The sequence below is a fragment of the Cryptomeria japonica genome, chromosome 6 (assembly GCF_030272615.1).
Source record: "Cryptomeria japonica chromosome 6, Sugi_1.0, whole genome shotgun sequence".
NCBI lineage: Eukaryota > Viridiplantae > Streptophyta > Pinopsida > Cupressales > Cupressaceae > Cryptomeria > Cryptomeria japonica.
This window is the reverse complement of record NC_081410.1, coordinates 111,047,758-111,053,686: the sequence shown is the minus strand read 5'-3', so window position 1 is coordinate 111,053,686 and position 5,929 is coordinate 111,047,758.

The window sequence follows — 5,929 nt, the reverse complement described above, 5'->3', positions numbered from 1 at the left end:
GAAGACAAGAATAAAGATCAGGTATGTAAATTGAACAAAGCTTTATATGGTCTGAAACAAGCACCTAGAGCATGGTATGAAAGATTTCACTCTTATTTAATCAAGATTGGTTTTATAAGAACAAGTGAAAACAACAATATGTACATGAAGAATGATGAAAATGGAATACTGATCTCAACCATATTTGTTGATGATATTATCTTTTGTGGAAATGACTCTCTATGCAAAAACTTTGGAAATGAAATGAGCAAAGAATTTGAGATGTCATTAATCGGTGAGATAAAGTATTTTATAGGTTTACAAATACTGCAAATGAAAAATGAGATTTTCATTACTCAATCCAAGTACATAAAGGAAATCTTGAAGAAATTTGGAATGGAGGATTCAAAACCAGTCAATACTCCTATGACTACCAACTGTAAATTATCAAAAAATGATGAATCTGCATCTGTTGATGAGACACTTTACCGATCCATGATTGGAAAGCTACAATATGTTGTTCACAGCAAGCTAGACACAGTACATGTAGTAGGTATTGTTGCAAGATTCTCTGTAGATCCTAAGGAAACACACATGACAACAATCAAGAGAATTTTCAGATACTCGAAGGGCACTGAGGATTATGGCTTAGTATATCAGAAAGGAAATGAGTTTGATTTAAAAGTTTATACTGATGCTGATTGGGCAGGCAACATTGATGACAGAAAAAGCACAAGTGCAGGAGCTTTCTTTTTAGGAGAAAGACTAGTGAGTTGGCTTAGCAAGAAACAAGGATGTGTTTCACAGTCAATAGCAGAAGCTGAATATGTTGCTGCAACATTGAATTGTACCAACATAGCATGGATCAAACGACTGTTGGAAGGTATAAATGAGAAAGTTACCGAGCCAGTAACTATATTCTGTGACAATACTAGTGCCATTAACATTTCAAAGAAGCCTGTTATGCACTCTAAGACAAAGCACATCTCTATCAAATATCATTATCTTAGAGAAGAAGCTTAAGAGAAGAAAGTGGTGTTGGCGTATGTTAGCACAAAGGGACAAATAGTAGATATTTTTACCAAACCACTACCAAAGGACACTTTTGAGTATCTCAGAAGTAAGTTAGGGGTCCTACCCCTATCTTCCATTCACTGACCAATTTCGGTGAACGCATCAATTCGATGACTCTACAAAATATCTTTTAGGAGTTGATGCTATTTTACACACTTTAGGATGTTTTCCAAAGGTGTGCAAGAAACAATAACAGGGAACAGGAATTGAAGACAAAATGCTTTGACCGAGACTAAGCTGACACATAACAGTAGGAAATCACTTCATACAGGAAGAAATTATGTTTTAGTTCTGTACTTTTTGGCATTGTTGTCAAAGGGGGAGAAGACTGAAGAAAAGAGGAGAAGACTAATGTATGGGGGAGAAGACTGATAACAAGGGGAGAGCATTTCAGCATTTCAGAATCTCACAGCAATCCGAATTAGTTAGGTCAAATCAATTGGTTTTGCCATCAATACCAAAGGGGGAGATTTTTGGCATTATAACAGACAAAGGGAGATTGTTGGCATTTCAATAAGGATATTGAGAAGGTTGTGGATGATTATGTATATAATTGATTAAGGATGTTTACTGTCTTAATATTATTATTTTGTCATTGATGTCAAGAAATTGATTTTCTAATTTAGTATGATGTTGTCATATCTTAAGAAGTATGATTTGATGAGTATAAAGATGTCGGTAAAAGACATAGAAAGAATGTGATGAATAAGAGGAGGAATACGTTATTCAATGGGAAACTATTACCGAGTTAGACAATGATGAGATTATGATGTTTATATTGTTTTGATATCCTACATATGTTGATTGATTGTAAGGTTAATACTATACTATGTTACCGAGCAAAGAACCTAGTCGGTAAACCCTAAGGAACCTAGTCGGTAAACCCTAAGGTTATCGCTATTGGTTAATGAAGGCAGAATGTCTACCGAGTAAAGTTTAGTATTTACTGAGTTGCAACCGAGTAGTAACAAAATGCATTGAATGAATAAAAGCATTATTTAATGAAGGAAGCTGATGAGCTAGAACTGATTAAATGATTGGTATACTGTGAATGAAGTTTGTTAAAGAATCTATGGTAAAGGAAAATCGGCAGGAAGATCTACAACTTAGATTGAACCGCAATACCCTAGCACAAGTTCCAAGAAATGTATACAAGTTCCAAGGCGGGGTAAAATGTTTTAAGATCGAAGGATACATTGAACCTAGTCAAGTTTGATGATTTGATGGCTATGATTGATCATGGGAAATGTGATCAAGAAGATTAAGCGGTTGGTGAATTGTTTATAAATAAGGAACTGTTGATAAACAATGTATGCGGGCAAGTGTATGCACAGGGATGCTACATAGTGATTAGCGAGCACTAAAGATTGAAGACCTATTTGAATAACAGAGTATAGAGCCCAACAGATGGACAAGATAAGTCCTAGATTGTATTGAGCAAATAAGAATCTGCTTTAGCATTTTAGATGTGAAGTTGCAGATAGATTTTTATTACTGTTATTTTGTGAAGTGACAGAAAATCTCTTAACAAAGTGGACTTAACAGTCTTATTTGTAAAACCCTCTAGCAAGGTGGCATTCTGATTGAGTGTTTGAAATCCTTTAACAAGGTCACTTCTAACAATGTGAAGATCCTAACAGATCTGAGGGAAATCCCTTAACCGGGTCACATCTAGCAATGTGTTTGTAATCTTTAACAGGATTTTCTTTTAACCGAGCATACTCTAGAAGAGTATACTTCTTAGTGGGTCCGAAATCCCACAGTGGTTTTTCCCTATTTGGGTTTCCACATTAAATCTAGTGTTATGAGTGTTATGATGTTTATATGCTTTTGAGTTTGCATGTTTAACAGTTTTGGTTATATTACTGAAGTATATGTTACCGAGGTTGAATCTGTTGTTTTTATGGAAGATTAAGGTTGTATGATTCACCCCCCTCTCATCCTATTAGCTTGGCATCTGTACTTAACATTAAGTATCAGAACTATCACATTGGACTTGTATAAATCTGTGTAGCATAGTGTAAGCTTTATCCTATAAGTTTTTAGTCAGTCATGTAGAATGTGTCTGGTACATAGGTATGGTTTGTTGTTCCTATATGCATGTTGGTTGTGTTCCCAAAATCATACCTCATTCACTGATTTTCTAACAAAGGTCACTAAACATCTTTGGTATCATGATCATATTAGGTTTCCTTTTGTCAAATTTTTTTTCATTAATCCTTCATTCATTCATCAATCTGTGCAGGATGCATCCTTCCTCTAGTCACATATCATCAAGTCCTTATTTGTTAGTCCCTCTTTGGCAAAATGTATCTGAGGCACTCATGTTGTCTTTGATTCCTTTTGATCTTTGTTTATCTTTCAAGATCCTTTGTTTTGTGTCCTCTTGGTTGTTGTGATCCTTTATATCATGGTGTGCTAGAAATAACAAAACCAGGGGTTTGATCTTGTTGGTTTTTGTTTTTCCCTAGTATGTTTTTGATGTGTCCCATGTTTTTCCCTCATGAGGTTTTGGTTATCTCATGTGACACTGGGGCATATCTCTTTGCTTGTGGTTTTTCTTGCACTATTTCCTACAACGTTCTTGGCAATTCTGTATAGTGCTAGATTAATATTTTGTGTGTTGATTTGAGTCAGTTCATGCATTGGCTATGAAAATCACCGTGGTTCCTCATACCTTGGTGCATCATATACAATGCTATATTAAAATAAGTGATTTCTAAAATGGTAGTCGGTGCCAAAGATACTTGTGCTCCATGATTCATTCACATTTGCATATGCATTGCATTCACATGGTTCTTTTCCTTTCATGATTTCACTTAGGAGTGTGCACACGTTCTTCATCTAGCTAACCTTCATCCCTACTAAATATTCCTTGAAGTGTTTTGTAGCTTTCATCATAATAGGATTGCATTCATATAATCCTGCATTACACATCAATCACTAGGTATCACATAACTCATTCATTCATTGCATTGCATATTAAATAATGTATAAACATCTTATATCCATGGATCATATAACATAAACATTATATATGGGAAACATAAACATTATCATGCTCAAAGACGAAGAGAAGATGGGAGGTATCCCCTTACAACTTGATGGGAAACAAGACCTCATGGACTTCATTAACGACCAAGCTCTCATTGATGTGGATCTCCAGGGCATCTATTTCACCTGGACCAATAGAAGAACCAGAGCTAATCTAATTCAAGTCAAACTTGATAGATCTTTAATATCTCCTGACTGGCTTTCTAAGTATAATTGTTCCCTTGCCTCTGTTATCAAAATTGGTTCTGACCATTACCCCATCTCCTTTACTACCAACTCTTTTTCAGCAAAGAGAAACTTCCCTTTCAGATTTGAAAAAGCTTGGCTCTCCCATCCTTCTTTGGAAGCTTGCATAGCTGAATGGTGGAACTCTGAAGTGGAGGGCAAGGCTCTTTTTAGAATCGCCAAAAAGCTCAATATCATATTCAAGAACAAAATTCAAGTCAAAACTAAAAGAAAGTATGTTCAAGATAGAATCCAAGAGGTGGGGTTGACCGAAGATTTTAGGACGGCTGAAAATGATCTTTTATCTAAATACCATTCCATCATTTCTAATGAAGAGACTTTCTGGAGACAAAGATCCAGAGCTTTGTTTCTGAAGGAAGGTGATTAAAATACCCGTTTCTTTCACTTAACTGCTCTTAAGCATAGGGCAGCCAACAAAATATCCAGACTAAATTGCAATAAAGGCATCTTAACAGAGGACTGTGACATAAGGAAGGAAGCTCTCGAGCATTTCAGTACCCTACTGGGTGATGTAGATATCTTGGATTTCAGCAAGCAAAACACCCTTTTACTAGCTATCCTTCTATTCTGTCAGAAGCTGACAACCACCTTTTATCTCGCATCCCCTCTAATCTAGAAATCAGAAAGGTGGTGTTCTCCTTTCAGGGTGATAAATCCCTTGGTCCGGACGACTTCCCCATGTTTTTCTTCCAAAATTTCTGGCACATAGTGGAGGCTGACATATGCAATGGTGTTAAGGAATTCTTTGGCTGTAGAAGACTCCTAAAGGAATTGAACACTACCTTCGTTGTCCTAATCCCAAAGATCTCCGAAGCTGATTCTCTCAACAAGTTTAAACCCATCAGCTTGTGTAACTCTGTCTACAAGATCTTATCTAAGGTTCTGACTTCCAGGTTACTGGAAATTCTTCCAAGGATTATATCTGTCCAATAGAATGGCTTTGTCCCTGGAAGACAGATTTTGGACTCCATCATTTCCGTTCATGAAAACATCCACTCCCTGAAAGTGGCGAGTAACCAGGGATTCTTCTTAAAGTTAGACATGGCTAAAGTTTTTGATAGAGTGAACTGGCAGTTTCTCCTTAGAATCATGAAAGTGTTTGGTTTTGGTGACAAAGTTATTCAGCTCTGCTCTCAACTTATAGAAACTTCCTCCTCTGCTGTTATTGTCAATGGCTCCCCGTCCAGTTTCTTCAAAAGCTCTAGAGGTCTCAGATAGGGGGACCCCATATCCCCTATCCTGTTCACTATTCTTGCTGAATGCTTGGGAAGGTTCATCCTTACAAATGTGGAAGATGGCAATCTTAAGGGCCTGAAACCCTCTTCTTCCAATGTTGTCTGTTCTCATGAACAATTCGTTGATGACTCTATCACCATGGGGGAAGCCACCATCATGGAAGCTAAAAATATGAAGATTATTCTGAACACCTATGAATCTGCCTCTGGCCAAAAAATCAACTGGGATAAAGGCAAATAAGGATTGGCAGGATTCTAGGCTACAACATCTTTGAGTTTCCCTCTACCTATTTGGGGCTTCCTTTGTGTCTCAAGCCTGAGGATTCCTTCTGGAACAAGCT